Raw genomic sequence first — 17890 nt, 5'->3', positions numbered from 1 at the left:
ATTTCTTGGAGACATTTGGCCATGCAGATTGAATTTAGGAGAACTGGAACCCAAAATTTTCTACCCAACCAGAAAGGAACGGGATGGGCTTCTCCTGCACAGAGGGATGCAGGTAACAAGGGGTTAAATCAATTGCTCCTGTTTTCCTGTAGACTGTCTTAAAATTACTCCCTTCCTGGTAGGCTGTCTTAAAAATTACTTCTCTTCCTGAACAAGTCTTTAACGATGGAACAAGCCATTTGTCTTTCAACCTTTGACTTTCTATCAATATAACAACACCCCTTGTACAAGTGGCTTTTTACCAGACATCCTTGGCTGCTGGAAGTGACCCCCTCCTCACCCCCCCTCACCCCCTCCCCAAAATCAATAGGGATTTGTGAATGAGAACATCTTTATCTTTTTTCTCTCCTGGATGGGATAGACTGGTTTTTATCCAGCGGGCACTGTGGATGCCTTTTTGCCCATAGGTTTCGCCTGTGAATGGATACGTTCTGCTCGAATCAGGTCAAGAATTGTGGGGCCAAAATTTGTGGCTGACACGAGAAACCGTTGGTGGGTTTCGAGGGCAGTTGGATATTTCATGTTTAGCGAGGGGGGAGTTGGTTTTCTTCCTATTTCTTTGACCGGTAAGAAGTTCACACAACAAAGGATAAGGTGGTAGGGTTATTCGGAATGGCTCCAGATATGAAGTTGCAGACCGTATGTAGGAAGTAATGTGTCCCCTCCCGGTTTTGTTTTTTTAATGTCGAATACATTGTGACCTGGGTCCTTGGTGCTCTCTGGGGCGTGGATGTTTTCTTGCAGACGTTCTTTGATGCAACATCATCAGTGCTAGAAAGGAAGAAGGGAGGGAGGAGGAGGAGGGAGAGGAGGGAGAAGAGAGGAGGAGGAGGAGGAGGAGGAAGTGTGGTCCATGGTGCTCTCTCAGCTTGGTTTGTCTTCTTGCAGACATTTCATTACCTGACTACGTAATATAATCAGTGCTAGAAGGGAGAAGCCCGCCTTCTCATTAGCACTGAAAATGTTACCTCGTCAGGTAACAAAACGTCTCCAAGAAGACAGCCAAGCTTAGAGAGCACCAGGGACACCACCGTTCGTGCCTGAGCTCTAAATATCCTCCTCTCTTGGCACACTCTTACTTCTTTTCCAAGAACTGAACCTATAGCCCTGGAGCTTCATCACTCTGAATCTGCTCGCTTTAATCTTAATCATTGTGCAAAAAGCCTTGGAAAAAGTGGAGTGGATGAAAGCCCAGCACCTTGCAACGCAGCTACGTCACCTTGGGAAAAGAAGCGGCTGTGTTAACAGCTCTGAAGAGAAATCCTTGTTCGGTTTTACAGGTTAATCCTTAAGACAGTGGCTTTATTAAAAACTTCTCTCCTTACAGCAGCTGTATAGAGAAACCAAGAGAGAAAGGCTATTATTGTCAGCTTCCTAATCTCTTCTGTCTAAAAGGGACGCATGCCAAGGTCATCAGGACTGAAATTATCTAAATGGAATCTGCCAGGGCCACACGCTGATAAGGAGCAGGCAAGCCTTATCTTCAAGGTGAAGACTCAACTTTTTATGCACTGTGGCTAGATGACATGGCAATTATGTCTTCCTCCAAACTCATTTGCAGCGAAACCGTGGAAGGCTAGCCACGTACCTTGGGTTAACCATAACCTCAACCTTCTTGGAGATTACCGAGATTACCCACACACACACACACACCAAAAAAACATTTCCAAAACCACATTGGAGGTTTTGAAGTCAGCAGCTACTCTGTGAGATCAAACTGTTCGTAAAATAGCTTGGAAGGAAGTGATTTCTTAACCTCTGAACAGACTGTTGTCTCATATTAATTACAGGATTGTTTTCAAAGCCAATTAAGTCTATTTCTTACCCCTGGGGAGGAGGAAACACTAACAATTCTGTAATACACAAGGAGTTGGGCAATTAAGCTGTCTAATGCAGCTTGGCTTGAGCAGGGAAGGAGCCAGCATCGCTGAGATCAGTGGGTTTCCTTTTGAGTAGGCACACATTTAGGAAGAGTGTCATAAATTATAGAAAGGGACCTTGAGATCCTGCCAGTGATAGATGGTGCATCCTTAATGATTGGGGTCTTTCGGTTTTGACCTTGGCAGAGGAGGAACCTGCTAAGAACCAACTGTACCATTTTGGAATTTATAGAGGATATAACTCTGGGCATCTTTTAAGTGTTGCATGTCCAACTTCAGGGTCTGTTTACAGTGAACCTTAGGTGAACCATCTGAATAAATAAAAAAAAACCACCAACATTTATTCAAGGCACAACAGCCAAAGGTAGACGGAGTAAGGGCGATGGATGTTTGCCAAATTCAAACTATTTAAATCTTGATTTTGGGAAAGAATACAGAATAACAGAATTGGAAGGGACCTTGGAGGTCTTCTAGTCCATCTCAATGCTGAAGAAAGAGATGTCAGGGTATATTCATGACCTGGAATAGAGCTTGGTAACAAGGTTAGCCAATGAATAGGCATAGCAACTAAATCAGCCAATGAGGACTGTTTGGAAACTGAAACTAAAAGTAGCCTAGGCGTGGCTCTATGTTAAGCTCTGCAAATCTGCAGTTTGCCTGCTGATCTATTGAGGATGAAACTTAGCTTGCTTGCTTGCTGAAGACTGGAGCTCTGCTCTGTTTCTGTCTGATTTTGCTCCATGCTTGAGAAATCTACAACTGGTTTGTAAAATCTACTTAGGTTTATAAAGATGTTAAATGAAGCATCAGCCATCCGTGTTTATTGTTCTGGCTCTGAATTATCGCTGCAAAACTCTTAATACAAGACCCTATACCATTCCAGACAAATGGCTGTCCAGTCTCTTCTTGGAAACGTGAATAGTTTCATTGCTGGAGCACCCGCAGCTTCTGAAGGCAAGTCATTCCATTGCTTTATGGTTCTAACTGTGAGGAAATTTCTCCTTAGTTCTAGGTTGCTTCTCTCCTTGATTAATTTTCATCCGTTGCTTCTTGTCCTGCCTTCAGGTGCTTTGGAGAAGAGCTTGACTCCCTCTTCTTTGGGGCAGCCCCTCAAATATTGGAACACTGCTATCAGGTCACCCCCTAGTCCTTCTGTTCCGTAGACCAGACACAGCCAGCTTCTAAAAACTTTCGTATTGAACTCATTGGGTTGAACACAGAAAGGTTGGAACACACTTGCATAAAATATCTAACTCCATCCTGTAGTTAGCTATCAAGACCATCAACTTGACACCACCTTTCCATTTCCAAAATAAATCTGCAATCTTGCTACTAGCTAGATCTTTCCAAACCAATTCTATTAAATTTTCTTTGGGTTTTATTTAGAAATCGTTATCAGCTGAGCTCCAATGCCCCAAAATAAACGTAGCAGTCTCCATGGAGCTGTTTTGCTGTATTTTTAACTATCCTCAATCGAAAAAAAAAATGCTGGAAAGCTCTCTCCCCACGCCCCCCACAAGGAATTCGTGCAGGCATTGGGAGGAGTAGAGAATGGGGATCCCTCTCGTCAGCTTGGCATCTTCTAACAAAGATGCCTTCGTCAAATCCCAAAGATTTGTTATTTTGATCTTGTTACTAGTGAAGAAATATCCCAAAAGAATTTCTCCTGCAAACCACAGGACATTGTCACACGCAGAAGACTCCAACAAATTTACTGCAAAATCCCCATTCCCTTCCCACCTCACTAACCTGCTTTCCAGCTCCAGTTTCCTGTGCGGGGCAACCAAAGAAGACCCAGCCAATCAGCTGGGACTCAATGGGAGGCAGAGAAGAGATGGGGGCGGGGCCAGTTAGAGGCAATATTTGCCAGTTCTCTGAACTACTCAAAATTTCCGCTACCGGGTCTCCAGAACTGGTCAGAACTGGCTGGATACCACCTCTGGATATGTAGCACAGAAGAATCTAATAATAAAATGTTCACGTAGGGACTGATGAAAGCTCGATTCCTTTACACTTTCTAACTCCCACAGCACTGTCTTAATGTTAAAGATATTTACCCATGTAATAGGGCTGTATTACAATTATCCTTCTCATTTTCTCTATTGGTATCTTATGATCTATCATGCGGTTTGGATCATATGATTATGATTGCATCTTATGATTTATGATCTGTGACTTATCACTTTGTTGTTTGTACAGTATATACACTGAGAGTGTCTGCAACGGAGACAAATTCCTTGTGTGTCCAATCACACTTGGCCAGTAAAGAATTCTGTTCTGTTCTGTTCTATTCTATTCTATTCTATTCTATTCTATTCTATTCTATTCTATTCTATTCTATTCTAATTCAATTCCCAATTCTATTCCCTACTCTACTCTACTCTACATTCGTCTACTTCTTCAAATAGGAACCAGTTTTTTTAAAAAAAAATTAAAAAACCGCTTTAATACTCCAGACCAAATTTCATAGGGAATATGCTGACATTTGATTGATCACACCTTCGTGTCCCGGACATGAAAGCAAACAAATCAATGTATGCATCTGAAATACATATGTTGTTAAAACGCTTCTCTCTTGCTGACATTGTTTTGTTAAGTTGTGTGCCTGTTCCTTTTGCTTTAGACGGTGAGAATCAACTGCAAAGTATTTCATAGGAACACCAGAGCCCAGGGGAGCCCTGAGAAAGCGGTGTCTCTTCCAAGATGGTGCTCTTGAATTATTCTAAGCATTAAGTCACCGTCTTCGTCTCCTTCTTCTTCTCATCCATAGCTGCCTTGCTCCAAGCCCCTCTCTGAGACTTCTCCCTTCTCTTCCCTTTTATATATGAACCTAAAAGTGGGAGACTTCCAGATGCAAATACATTTTCACACTCATATTATTAGTTGGGCGGTGCCTAAACCTAAACATACAGTCCAAAGGCTATTTTGCTTAAGGAATGAGCAGAAAGCAAGAGTAATTAGTAGCTCCCCACTCTGAAAACATCATTATTAAAAATAGTCTTATTTTTTTCCCAAACGAGGGAAAGAGTTGGAAGGGACCTTGGAGGTCTTCTAGTCCAACCCCCCCCACACTTAGGCAGGAAACCCTATACTATTTCAGACAAATGGTTTCCCAATCTCTTCTTAAAAACCTTCAGTGTTGGAGCATTTACAACTTCTGGAGGCAATTTGTTCCACTGGTTAATTGTTCTGACTGTCAGGGAATTTCTCCTTAGTTCTAAGTTGCGTCTCTCCTTGATTAGTTTCCATCCATTGCTTTAGAGAATAGCTTGACTCTCTCTTCTTTGTGGCAGCCCCTGAGACATTGGGAGACTGCTAGTCCTTCTCTTCACTAGACTAGCCATGCCCACTTCCAGCAACCATTCTTGATATGTTTTAGCCTCCAGTCCCCTCATCATCTTGGTTGTTCTTCTCTGCACTCTTTCTAGAGTCTCAACATCTTTTTTACATCATGGCGACCAAAACTGGATGCAGTATTTCCAAGTGTGGCCTTACCAAAGTATGAAGTGGTATTAACACTTCACGTGATCTTGATTCTATCCCTCTATTTATGCAGCCTAAAATTGTGCTGGGTTTTTTGGCAGCTGCAGCACACGACTGGCTCCTATTTAAATGATTGTCCACTAGGGCTCCAAGATCCCTCTCAGAGTTACTACTGTTGAGCAAGGTACCACATGCACATGATGTGAAGATTTTGAATTGTATCTGCATCTGTTGTGCTCTATAATAATAATAATAATAATTATTATTATTATTATTACCATCATCATTATTGTTGTCATTATTGTTATTATTATTATTATTATTATTATTATTATTATTATTATTATTACCATCATTATTGTTGTTGTCATTATTATTATTATTATTATTATTATTGTTATCTTGTTTTGTTTTCAATCATAGACAAATCTGATGCATAATTTCTTAGGGAAAAAAAACACCAAAAAGTGTCACTTTTCCCCTGATAAATACACAAGATTAAAGCTTTATAAAGGTACCAACCAGCTTAGCCATGACTCAAGACTTAAATGTCACTTTATCACACTACAGTCTTAGTGGCTCTTAAATCCGATCGCAGTTGGTATTGTCTCCTTGCCTGCCTGGAGCCAAAGAGATTATTTGTATGAAATCTTGATTGATTTAATTGATTTGGCAGGTGTGACCCTTTTTCCTTTTCAACAAAACAGCATGTTGCCTCTTTCAAATGCTCTAGCTACACAATACTTCCTTTAAATAGCTCCTCGGATGGAGAACTTGCTTTCTGAGATCTTCTCTAGGGATTTAATCCAAGCCACAATGATTACACATCGCCAAGGAGATGGCTGTTAAAGCTGAGCTTGAGAATCTCACGACCCAGATTTCACAGAAATTGTCTACCAGGGTTTTTGGCCTTCCTGTTTCTTTCGAAGTTCTGTTTTGGCAGTTGCAATCAATAATCCACTCAACAGACAACATAACTGCTCTCTTATATACAGAATTTACAGAGTAACGGAGTTGGGGGAACTTTGGAAGTTTTCTAGTCCAGTCCTTTGCACAAGTGGGAGACCTTATACCATTCAAGGCAAGGGGCTGTTGTTGAAAACCTCCAGCGATGGAACACCCACAACTTCTGATGGCAAGCCATTGCACTGGTTAACTGTTCTTACTGTTGTGAAATTTCTCTCTAGTTCTAGGTTGCTTCTCTCCTTGATTAGTTTTCATCGGTTGCTTCTTGTCTTGATTTCTGGTGCTTTGGAAAATAGGTTGGCCCCGTCATCTTTGTGGCAGCCCCTCAAATATTGGAACACTGCTATTGTGTCTCCCCTAGTCCTTCTCTTCACTAGAGTAGACATACCCACTTCCTACAACCATTCTTCGTGTGTTTTAGCCTCCAGGCCCCTAATCATCTTCGTTGCTCTTTTCTGCATTCTTTCCAGAGTTTCTACATCTTCTTTTTTTATAATAGGGTCATCGAATTGTTTGGGAATTGGTAGGGAGAGTCACATCTTCAAAGTTACCCAGTTTGTCCAATGAAGCCAAAGCTTAACAGATTAACAGAGTTGAAAGGGACCTTGTAGGTCATCTAGTTCAACCCCCCCCCCGCCACCCAAGCAAGAGACCCTACACCATTTCTGACAGATGGCAGTCCAGTCTCTTCTTGAAAGATTCCAGGGATGAATCTTCCGCAACTTCCGAAGGCAACTTCTGTTCCATGGGTTGATTGTTCTCACTGTCAGAAAATTCCTCCTTATTTCCAGGTTGAATCTCTCTTTGATCCGTTTCTATCCATTATCCCTTGTCCCTCAGGTGCTTTGGAAAATAGGTTGACCCTCTCCTCTTGGTGGCAGCTCCTCAAATATTGGAAGACTGCTCTCATGTCTCCCCAATCTTTACTTGACCTGTTCAAGTGTGTTACACAAATACCATCATCCTGTTCCTGATGCACCATCCTTTTACTTGCAATGCAGGCAGAATGTGTGCGATAAATGTCAGTGTAAGGAACAGTGTGAAAAGCAGATGAAAGAGGATACTGTGAGCTGGGTAGAATGCACAAATACCAAAAGTCTAGCTCGGATGAAGGAAGCGATAGTAGGAAATGTTTCAGGAATAAAATCTATTGCTCAGACCAAGGTGTTAATTCATCTCTGGGTTACTTATACAGTAATTAACATGCCTAAGGGAGACTTGTCAGAAATATTTTCTCTCTGAATCCTGCTGCGTCTCAGGTTTCAGAAGTCTTCCCTAGTCTATCATTCTCTCTTTTTTTTAAAAAAAAAGCTTTATTAAATGTTAAACAAAAAGAGAAAAACTAACAGGACCTATTAATCAAGAAAAAGAATAGAAGACAAGAAAGAGCAAAGAGAGAGAGGACAAAAAGGCAACCGAAGAATGAAAGAAACAGAAATACAAAAAAAAGAATAACTTCCAACTTCTTTTACAACAGATAGTAATGAAACTTGCGTTCGATTCTTACTGTATGGTTACAACACCACATCCATTTTTCATAATCTATTAATATTACCAGTCATTCATTACATGCATCATAATTTAATTTTTTTTTCCTGTTCCATAAAAAAGTCCACAAGAGGCTTCCAACTAGCATTAATAAAGTTAAACTTAATGAAGTTAAAATTGATGGGGTTTTTCCCCCTCTAAATAAGGCTATCAATTTCCCTATCTCAGTCGATTCTATCAACTTTACCAACTATTCTGCCCTTGTAAGTATTATCGAGTATTTCCACCATTGGGTAGTCTGTCATTCCTCAGTTGGGCCAGAGGATGCACGTCCAGGTTGAAATAGTATCTACAACAAACTGGGTTACCAAGAGGCTACAAAATATTTTCAGGGACAGCACTCTTAATTTCTCTCAAGGTGAAGAGATTCTGTTTCAAATTCTAGGCTACAATGCATTTAGTATTTTCTGACTTCCACTAGGTGTCAACAGTATGCTATCAGCTTAGCATTCTGAATTATCATATTGCATGATGATAGCTTGAAGAGTGCGCCAACTTCACTCGTTCTCGGGGATAAGGGAGGTTGAACCCATATGAGTCCATGGGATTTGGGTTTGTGGGATGAGAAACCAGCAGTGAGGAAAAGCTAGAAATTTTAGACTGTATTTAAATTTTAAACTTGTTGCCATCCGAACCTGGTTGTTTTCTTGCAGATGTTTCATGACCCTACTAGGGAACGTCATTAGTGCTAGAAGGGAGTTGGATTTGTGGAGAGGAGGAGGAGGAGGACTGTGGGGTCCTTGGTGCTCTCTGAGCTTGTTTGTTTCCTTGCAGACATTTTATGGTCCAAGTAGGGAACATCATCAAGTGCTAGAAGGGAGTGGGATTTGTGGAATGGAGGAAAAGAAGAAAAGAGGAGGAAGAAGACTGTGGGCTCCTTGGTGCTCTCTGAGCTTGATTGATTTCTTGAAAAAATTTCTTGACCCAACTAGGTAACATCATCAGAAAAGATCAAGGGTTGCTCTCTGTTTATATACCAGTAGTGGTTGACCCTGTCACTGTAGGTAAGAGTGTTCTTGGTAGTTCCTTGATTAAGTTGTTGACTGTTATTGTTTGTCTGGTAGTTTTTTGACTGGAGAATTTTTTTCTGTTTCTTGACTGTTGGTCTAATATTAATCTTCTTAATCTCTGCCCATCTGGGCGTTGATTGCTGTTGAGGAGATGTTTAGGTCATTTTGTTTCCTTTTGGGCTTGATTGTCTCTTTTGAATGGTATGTAGATGTTCTTTACCTCTATGTGCCTGTCAAAAGAAAAACACATCTGGTTCAGTTCCAAGCTGGGGAAAAGGTGCTGGAAATAAAATGGAGTCTGGAGGTGATTGGAAAGAAGCTCCATTGATTGATGAACAGAACTACCAAGGTTTGTGGTTCTGGTGCAGCTGACAGAATAGAGCGTAGAGTGTGTGGGTTTTTATACCTTCTGGGGATCATGTAGGGGTCATGTAGGGGTCATAGCTGGCTCTATAGGCAAAAGAGGAAATGCAAATCCTGGGTGTTTGTCTTGAGCTAATTTTGTCAACCTTTTCATTGTTGCTTATCTGAGTTTCTGTCTTGACCCAGTCTTTCTGAAAGGATAACCAAGTCTGCATTTCTAAAACTGGCCTCCTCAGTTTCTGCTTGGGGCAAGGAAATTGGGGTTGGTTTCTGCCTCCCTTAAGATTTTTTTTTCATTTTAGGGGAAATACGATATTCTGCCTTTTTTAATATTTCCCAAAATATTTCTTCCCACATTCCTATTGAGTAACCCATTTCAAACCCTCCTTACTTTCAAACCCTTCTTACTTCCAGGAAATATTATTAAGAGTATTATTACTCTTAAATATCTTCAAGTGTTTCCAGAATGGGACTGACCATAGGGAAGGAATTTGGCCAATGGACGGTTAGGTTTATCATCCTCAAGACACCAAGTCTGCTTTTATATGTTCATCAACCAGGTGGACCTTACATCACCATCAGTGGCAGGATTCAAAAAAATGTTACTGCTGGTTTTGTAGGCGTGGCTTGGGCATGGCGTGGCTTGGTGGGTGTGGCTTGGCTTGGTGGGCATGACAGGGGAATGATACTGCAAAATCCCTCCCCACCCCACTAACCTGCTTTCCAGCTCCATTCTCCTGCATAGGGCAACCAAAGAAGACCCAGCCGATCAGCTGGACTCAGGAGGCAGAGAACAGATGGGGTTGGCAGGACCAGTCCGAGGGGGTATTTGCTGGTTCTCCAGAACTACTCAAAATTTCTGCTACCAGTTCTCCAGAACTGGTCAGAACCTGCTGAATACCCACCTCTGGTCACCGTGTTCCAAGGTGCTCTCCTAATTTGGCCCTCTCGCCTTTCCTCGCAGACCCCTCTGATTATGCCAGGGGCTGGAAAAGACTTCTTGGAGACCGGAGGTGGTACGTGGGCCATGAGTTTTCCATCTCTGCCATAAGGTATGATTTAAACATTATAACATTTGGGTTCACACACTTGGCAAAGTCTAGCCAAGCAAATTATAATACTGTTTAAAGGTCATGTGTAAATCCAGTCTCTAATGTGAGAAGAGGGTGAAAGGCAGCATCTTCTACTCCAAAGATGCCTTGTTCAGCATTAACGTGGTTCGTGAGGATTGGACACGTGCCCAAAGAGTGAGAGATAAATGGAACAAGTTCCTATTAATATCTCCTAGCCACTGACATTATTTTCCATAAGTAATAAGAAAAATGGTTTACACATCCCACTCTCAAAAATGGGGTGGTTCTTTTCTTGTGCTTTCAACTCTCCGTAATTCTGCCCATCAGGGAAATCCACAGATTTTTCTAAAATGGAGAACACCCAAATGAATGCACTTTTTTGTGGTTTCATGGGCAGAGCTCACAAGACAGTTAGCAATCTTTGCCTTAAACCTGGTTTAGCAAAACCTAACAGTTTGTATTCAGAAAATATGCTACCCAAACAAAGAAGCCACAGTGGTCTTGTCCTTCCAGAGTAACTCTGATCTTTGTAAGGTTTGCTCCATATGCCACATACAAACTACTTAACTGATTCTCACTGGCTTGGCAAGGTTGACTCAGCCTTCCATCCTTCCAAGGTCGGTAAAATGAAGACCCAGATTGTTGCAGGCAATAGGCTGATTCTGTAAAACTGCTTAGAGAGGGCTGTAAAGCAGTGTGAAGTGATATATAAGTCTAAGTGTTATTCCCAATTCCAGTTTAGCCTCAAAAAGAGTGCTGTGTATATTGAACCATGCAGTTTACACATCTTTTAGGAGTGCAGTGGAGGAGGAGGAGGAGGAGTTTGTTGACTAGTTTTTACTACTCCACTACAACCATTCATTTTGTGATAGTTACAATAGACATATAGCAACCAAATTACAACAGTATTGAAAAATGTGACTATGGACCAGTCCTCACATGTACCACGGTATCACCTGGGATCAACTGATCACCATTTGTGACCTTTCCAGGCAGTTTCCAACAAGTATATGAAGGCATCTGGGTTTGCTGAATGAATACACAAAACACTTAACAACTGCAGTGATTTGTTGAATGACTGTGGCAAAAAAAAAATAGTTGTAAAATTGAATGTGATTCATTGAACAGCTGTCTTGCTTAGGAATTGAAATTCTGGCCCCCACTGTGGTTGTAAATCGAGGAATACCTATATTTCTGCCTATTGTTTTCTCTCATTCTCTCTCTCCCTCTCCCTCCCTCCCTCCCTCTCTCTCTCTCTCTCTCTTTGTGTAGGGGTATGCGTGTGTGAATGTAGGCACATATAAATATGTAAATATTTAATATTTAAATAAATTTAATATTTAAATATGTCAAATATTTTACACAGTTGTTTGCCCACTAGACAAGCACAAAAGATGGAAAGCATCTTTTATAAAAGCAGATTTTTTTAAACAAAGGAAGGAATATCGAGCTTGACTTGCTCCATAAAACTTTTGAGTTCTAGGAGGCATATGAAATGTGCGCCTGGCTTCAAAGATGACTGGTTTTATTTTATTTTTTTCTTGTGGTGGATGCTATTCATAATCTCTTTGGCTTTTACCTGTAAGTGTATACAGTCACCAGGGGTAGAGCTACAGCTATCGGGAGAAAAAAGGATTGCCTGCTGTGAAGCCAAAGTTTAAAAAAATCAATACATGTCCTCTTGGCATCAGTTATAACAGGTGTGCGATGACCCCCGGGCATGGCACAGAGGCAACACAGGGAGATGTAGTTAAAATCGCCCCTTTATTGCTCCAAATTGCCCCAAATGTTCGTGCATTTCTGGAAAGTACCAGAGCAAAGTGATGACACACACATATACCTACACAAAGAGAGAGAGAGAGAGAGAAAGAGAGGCGTACACACCTCCAGCAGCCTCTGGCTGCAAATAGTCCAGCCCAACGCTGTGAGCACCATGGCTGCAAAGCAAGAAATCCAGCAGGGCATGTCAAGGGATCCAGGAAGCAAAGGAGCAAGGCAAGAAAACCAGAAATCCAGAAAGAATGCAAGGAATCCAGAAATCCAGAAATAATGCAAGGGATCCAGGAAAGTCCAAACGTTGGCACTCAACACTCCATGAAGTCAGCATTTGTTCCCAACAAACAGCCCTCCCCACGACGTCTCTTTTTGTCTCGGTCCTCAGGGTGTTCTCTTCCCAAGTAGTCGGGTCAGTCTGCGCTGTTCTCGCCTTCTTTCCACTCTCCGTGCTCAGGGATCAGGAGGGGGTGGTCCTTGCTCATCGCCTGAGCTCTGTCTCACTGCTAGCCTCTCTTGGTCATCCTGCCCCACTTCCTCCCCACTTACAATCCATCCCAATCCAGAAAGGCCCTGGCCTGATTGGGCCTGCTCTTCCCCATTTTCCTCCGAAGCCAATGAAGCCGCCCCCTCGATCTCCGCCAGCTCCAGTTCCAATTCATCTTCCTCTGCAGATTCAGGCTCCAACGGGGGCATAACAACAGGGCCCCCCAACCCCCAGTTCGTGGACCGGCACCGGGCCACATCATGCCATAAACTGGGCCATGCAAACAAACAAAGCCCCATGCAGGCAGGACACAAAACTACACCCTCTCCGGGCGGTGAGAAAACCTCTCTCCATGGAACCAGTCTCTGGTATCCAAAAAGTCTGGAGGCTGCCGATTTAATAGATGTATGTGAAATATGTTTAAATGAAAAAAAAAGAAGAGAAAAACAAATGTACTTGCTTCCTCCATGCTCTGTAGCTGCACTGCTTGGGGCTGAATTGCAAATATAAAGCATCAGGGGTGGCTGTAGCAATGGCAAAGAAAGATCAGTCTCTATCCTAAAATAATATTTTAATAGTACTTGGGCAGAAGCAAAAAGTCTACAGAGATTTTCAGTCATCCAGGTCCTGGTTATGTTTTTTTCAGGAGGCAACTAGACTTCCTTGGTGGTTTTTTTCTTTTCTTTTGAGGACATTTCACTTCTCATCCAAGGAGCTTCTTCAGCTCTGACTGGATGGTGGGGAATGGAAGGATTTATACTCCTTGCAGACAGTTGATCATTTGCATCCTTTGAGAGGGTCGTTGAGGCCACTTGGAGGTTTATCTGTGTCCTCAGGGTCACCTGGGTGGTGCTCCTGGTTCCTGTAGTCTGCAATTTTTCCCTCTGGAAATCCATTCCTGTTCCCAAAGGTTGTTCATCCCAAATTGTACATCTAAAAGTCTGTAGAGATTCTCAGCCATCCAGGTCATGATTGTCCCAAACGTGGTTTTTTTTTTTTTTTCAGGAGGCAACGGGACTTTCTGGTTTTTCTTTGAAGACATTTCACTTCTCATCCAAGAAGCTTCTTCACCTCTGACTAGATGGTGGGGAAGGGAAGGATTTATATTCCTTGCTGGTCATTTGCATCCTTTGAGAGGGTTGTTGAGGCCACTTGGAGGTTTATCTGTGTCCTCAGGGTCACCTGAGTGGTGCAAATGGTTCCTGTAGTCTGCAATTTTTCCCTCTGGAAATCCATTCATAACTCCCACACCATTCGAAAGGTGTTCATCCCAAATTGTACAGCTAAAAATCTGTAGAGATTCTCAGTCTTCCAAGTCATGGTTGTCCTAAAAAAAATTTTTTTTTTCAGGAGACAATGGGGCTTTCTTGTTTTTTTTTTCTTTTGAAGACGTTTCGCTTCTCATCCAAGAAGCTTCTTCAGCTCTGACTGAGCGGTGGGGAATGGAAGGATTTATACTCCTTGCAGACAGCTGGTCATCTGCATCCTTTTTCCTTTAACTCCCCCAACACACACACACACCCAACCAGAATAACTACGGATGACTTAAGTCAAACAAGTTGAAAGTCAATGTGAGTTTCTCAGCTGTACGTCAAAGAGAGGAGATAATTTTCTCCCTTATTAGTTGTAAGGGTCAGGATTATGAGAAAAGGAAGCTGCTATTGTTTGGAAAATTCACTCTGCTGCCCCACTTGAAGGACTTCCAAGCAACATCAAGACGTTTGTCACTATTGCCTTCCAGAAACTCCCAAACCGTCTTTCTTCTGCAGTGCAGTTCTACCTTCCCAAACTTTTACACTAAAAGAATATAGATTAATTTCACCTCCCTGGCTCATCTTATATACCTTTGTCGGTTTCTATAATTCAATTTAAACTTGGAGGTAGGGATTTAAAAAATCCCCAGCCGCAATTTCAGAGTGAGCGAGAAGATTTAGTCAAGGAGTCTTGGACTGAAAGAGCATTAAAGTTTTTTTTTTAAAAAAAAAAACCTCAAAACCTCATTCTTTGTGTCTCCAATCCTTTTGGAGACGAAATCTTCCCCAGTGGAAAAACATTGACTTCAGCTTGCTAAGACCTGATTAACAACCTCATTCACTGACCCAACTTCTTGGCAACTACAACACATCCGTATTTTACATTCCGTGGAATATTTATGAGGCAGGCTTGGTTTGTATTTGTTTTGTTTGTATTTTTAATTTACCTCCTGCTAGTCTTTCTCTGCCACGGTGGAAAGACAACTGGCATTCAGGCAACTATCGAAGCTTGCTAGCCTGGACTGACTTCTCGTTGGTGGATGTTCTAAGAGCCAAATATTTCTCAGAAGCAGGAAGCAGGAAATATAAGAGCTGTAAATCCAATAGACTAGACGGATTCTACCTACAGGAGGGGCGGAACCTACTGCCATTCCAGATGGTGACCTACAAGGACCAGGTTGCTTGAAAGTGGGTACACCAGGGTTGACGGGCACAAATTATCATCCCCATCCCCTTTTAGGATAACAGGATTGGAAGGAACCTTGGAGGTCTTCTGGAACTATACTGCCTACAGTCTGAACTAAGCTTAATGCACAAAATTGTCTGCTACAATGTCCTACCTGTCAATGACTCCTTCAGCTTCAGCCACAATAATACATAGGCAAACAATAGATACAAACGCAAAGTAAACAGCTCCAAACTTGACTTCAGCAACAGAGTGGTCAATGCCTGGAATACTCTACCTGACTGTGGTTTCTTCCCCAAACCCCCAAAACTTCAACCTTAGACTTCATCCCAATCCTAAGAGGTCTGTAAGGGCACACCAGAGTGCCTACCGTCCCTGTCCTACTGTTCCCATTTATCCATTTATTCATACTCATATAAACATATAAGTATAAACAGGTATGTTATGTTCATACTTATACTTGTTTTCTCATACTTGCTTGACAAAAATAAATAAATAAATAAATCCGCTGCTTAGGCAGGATATCCTACACCACTTCAGACAAATGGTTATCCAATCTTTTCTTAAAAACTTCCAGTGTTGAAGCATTTACAACTTCAGGAGGAAAGTTGTTCCACTAATTAATTCTTCTAACTGTCATGAAATTTCTCTTTAGTTCTAAGTTGCTTCTCTCCTTGATTAGTTTCCATCCATTTCCACCCGTTGCTTCTTGTCCTGCCCTTTGGAGAATAGTTTGACTCCCTCTTCTTTGTGCAGCCTCTGAGATATTGGAACATTGTTATCATGTCACTCTCATCCATTTCATCAGACTAGACATACTCTCTTGAAGAAGGAGGAAGCGTGAGGCAAGTTATGATGGGATGTAGTAAAGAGGTGGCTCCACAGAAAGGAGGTCATGTGTTCCAGAGGAGGAAGAGACAATTCAACCTGGATATTATGTGTGAGAGAAAGAGGGTGAAGACAGCCTCACCCTACTGGTCCCAGAGTATACTGTAGAAGCAGATAGTTGAATTCTCAATCTGGGAAGATGTGGCGGAATGTAGTCTGGATTCCCAGGAGAAGGGGTATTCCAGTCTAGTAAGAGGCAACTCAGCCTGGATATTACATGTGAGAGAAAGAGGGTGAAGACAGCCCCTCCCTCATAGTTTCCAGAGTATATTATAGATGCAGAGAGTAGAGTCCTCAATCTGGAAATATGTGTTGGAATATACTCTGGATTCCCAGGAAGGAGGAGCTGCATTCCTGACGAGTAAGAGAGAACTCTGTTCAGATAGTTTGTGTGAGAGAAAGCAGGTGAGGATTGCTCCTCCCTAATAGTTCCTGAATAGTCTGCAAGATTCTATTTATAGGTATGAAATAATAAAGAACTTAGCTTGGAAGAATCACCATGTATGCGATGACCCAAGGTGAGATACAAAACGAACACAGTCACAGAAAACAGGTGAAGCCCCTTTTATTCCTTCACTTTGCTTCCAAGCTCTGAATATCTTTGATGGAAGACAAAAAAACTCATAGACAGTTGCACAAAGAAGGGAAAAAGCAACACAAACCAGGCAAGATAAGGGCTGGAGGATGCCCACAGATAACACACACTGGGAAGGATGCCAGAGAGGAACTATAAACTGGAGACATTTACATGCTTTGTTTCCAGCGTTTGCCAGTACGCAGGCCCAAACTCTTATTCAGTTGTCACAGCTGCAGCCCATGAAGAGGATCAAGGCCCTCTCCACCCGAGGAGACCACGTCTCTCCCTTATCCTCTCCTCCCTGCGTGCCCTAGGATGGAGAGGGGATGGGCCTGGGTCCTCCTCTGACTGCTCAGCCGGCCTCTGCCCTTCCCCAGCCTCCTCCACAACCTCCGGAGCCACACTTCCACTCCCTGTCGGCTGTTTCTCCTCTCCCTCAGAGTCAATCTCCACCAGGGGCATGACAATGTATGGTTTTGGGCCCAACACAAGTAGATTTCAGGATTCTCTCATTTTCCTTCAAAATGCATGACATTTGTTGGCTTCCAGATGACCAACTCTAATTTTGTACCTCCCCAGCTGAAATGCAAACAAGATAGCATGCTTAATCTATCTTGACTGCAATTCAGCTACCATACGCAATGCACAAGTTTGCAAGTTGTACCCAGCTACGGTGTGGTTGTTTTGCCTCTGGAGTTACTCCCTTAGTGTGATGAGTGAACCAAAATAATTATGATTTGTTCAACATACCACGATAGTTCTGACAAACCACCCCTTAGCAGAAGTTAGGAGCCCAGCCAATGTATAAGGGAAAAATACTTTGTGAGAAAGATGTGAAGGATTTGGTTTTGTTTAGCTTGGGAGAAAAGATGAAACCATTTCTGGTGACAACCAGGTGCTGAATCAATGTAGTGGAGAATTTCAGATGCGCCGATCAGAAAGAAAAATGAAAGAAAAGAGAAACTAACTTAGCAACATCCACCCTGGGGGATTTCCGATTTTCTAATGCACAAAATTCAGAATTTAATAGCAGATAGATTCTATCTAATACAATTTGCGTGTGACTCTGTGTGTGTGTGTGTGTGTGTGTGTGTGTGTGTGTTTAAGTGAGTGCTAGTTAAAACTGGTCTTTTGCTCTGACCAAACTTACACACACACACACACACACGCATGCACACACACACACACACACACACACACTTATCTTTAGAAACACACGATGGCATGGATTTCATAGTTCAACAGCTTGTAGCCCTTTGTTCCTTCAAGCCTTTAATAGAATGATGTGAGGTGCCGAGTGAATAGAAAATGTCACAAAGGCACTAATTATGGAGAGAATAGAG

General features: G+C 42.2%; 1 long non-coding RNA gene across 1 annotated transcript in view; it reads left to right on the top strand.

Moving 5' to 3' along the window:
- The window catches only part of LOC148124645 (uncharacterized), an 83431-nt gene that overhangs the window by 32116 nt on the left and 33425 nt on the right, over positions 1 to 17890 (top strand). The window contains exon 2 of the long non-coding RNA XR_015739585.1: positions 10275 to 10362. This is a non-coding gene — a long non-coding RNA (uncharacterized LOC148124645). The remainder of the gene's footprint in view (positions 1 to 10274; positions 10363 to 17890) is intronic.

This window comes from Pseudonaja textilis, chromosome 15 (genome assembly GCF_049901715.1).
Source record: "Pseudonaja textilis isolate UNSWEBS1 chromosome 15, rPseTex1.2, whole genome shotgun sequence".
NCBI classification, from domain to species: domain Eukaryota; kingdom Metazoa; phylum Chordata; class Lepidosauria; order Squamata; family Elapidae; genus Pseudonaja; species Pseudonaja textilis.
This window is presented reverse-complemented; position numbering and strand designations above follow the sequence as displayed.